The sequence below is a fragment of the Homarus americanus genome, unplaced genomic scaffold (genome assembly GCF_018991925.1).
Source record: "Homarus americanus isolate GMGI-L3 unplaced genomic scaffold, GMGI_Hamer_2.0 scaffold53233, whole genome shotgun sequence".
Classification (NCBI taxonomy): Eukaryota; Metazoa; Arthropoda; class Malacostraca; order Decapoda; family Nephropidae; genus Homarus; species Homarus americanus.
The window spans coordinates 4,786,017-4,787,443 of NW_024751660.1; positions in this window are offsets into that span (position 1 = coordinate 4,786,017).

Here is a 1,427-nt window from a genome sequence, read left to right on the forward strand (position 1 = left end):
AGGAGGGAGGGAGGAGTGAGGGGAAGGGAATGGAGGAGAAAGAAATAGAAGGAGAGAGGAAGTGAGGGAGGGAAGAATGGGAGACAAAGTGAAGGAGGGAAAGATTACATGACCCTTTTCTATGAGCGTCTTTCTTCATTCCTTGTCTACAAATTTACTCGTTAATAATTAGAATCCGAGAAGTGAAATTCCTCTACATTTCAAAATCACCGGAATCTTTGTGACAGACAGACAGACAGACAGACAGACACCATGATAATAACTACACCTGTACAGCTAGAACACACATACACACACACACACACACAGAGACAGAGACATACACACGCACACAGATAGACAGACACACACACACACACAATCTCTCTCCTTCCCTTCAATTTCTTCACTCCTTCTTTCCTTCCCCTTCTCTCCTCTTCTTCCTACTATTCCTCTCTCTTCTTCTCCTCCCCTCCTTCCTTCCCACTCCTCTTCCATCCCCCTTCCCTCCTCTTCTTCTCTCTTCTTCCATTCTCTTTTTCCCAGTTTCCTCCTCTTCTCCCTTCCCTCTTCTTCTTTCCCTCCCTTCCTTCCCTCCTCTTCATCCCTTCTCTTCTTCCTATTCGTCTTCAATTTTACTTCCTTCCTTCCTTCCCTCCTTCATCATTCTTCCCCTCCTTCCTATTCTTCTTCCCTCCCCTCCTCTTCTCTCCTTCCGTGGCACAACCGTTTACATACTTGAGCATCGAGAGGTCTAGTAGGTCAGTACTGTATACACTATTAGGTAATGATTGACGTTAAGGACTTCAGTGTGTGTTTACTGATCTGCAGATTGAGTGCATAGAAGTATGTATCAGCCTCCCTGTAGCAGTCTAGGCACCACCCTGTGTCACCTACTAGGTTGAGTGCCACTCGGTGCCACATAGTTCAGCGTACTAGATTCTCTCGTAACAAGAACTATGGTTTAGAGTTTTCAAGACTATCACGCCTTCAGTGGCACTCTGTTATAAGTGTACTCATGGCATTAATGTACTCAGTGGCACTCTGTCATAAGTGTTACTCATGGCATTAATGTACTCAGTGGCACTCTGTCATAAGTGTCATGGCATCAATGTATCTCAGTGGCACAGTGGCACTCTGTTATAAGTGTACTCATGGCATTAATGTACTCAGTGGCACTCTGTCATAAGTGTTACTCATGGCATTAATGTACTCAGTGGCACTCTGTCATAAGTGTTACTCATGGCATTAGTGGCACTGTGTTAGCCGACAGCAAGAGACAGTCATCGACCACAGTCAGCATAGTAATGGACGTGGTTGATGGATTATACACGTGAATTAAAACAAACACCTGGAAACCTACAGTAACTGGCACTCTCGGACACACGGCACACTGCCTCTATATCACCCTCATTATAGAGACCAAACCTCTAAACAGGGCTACATGA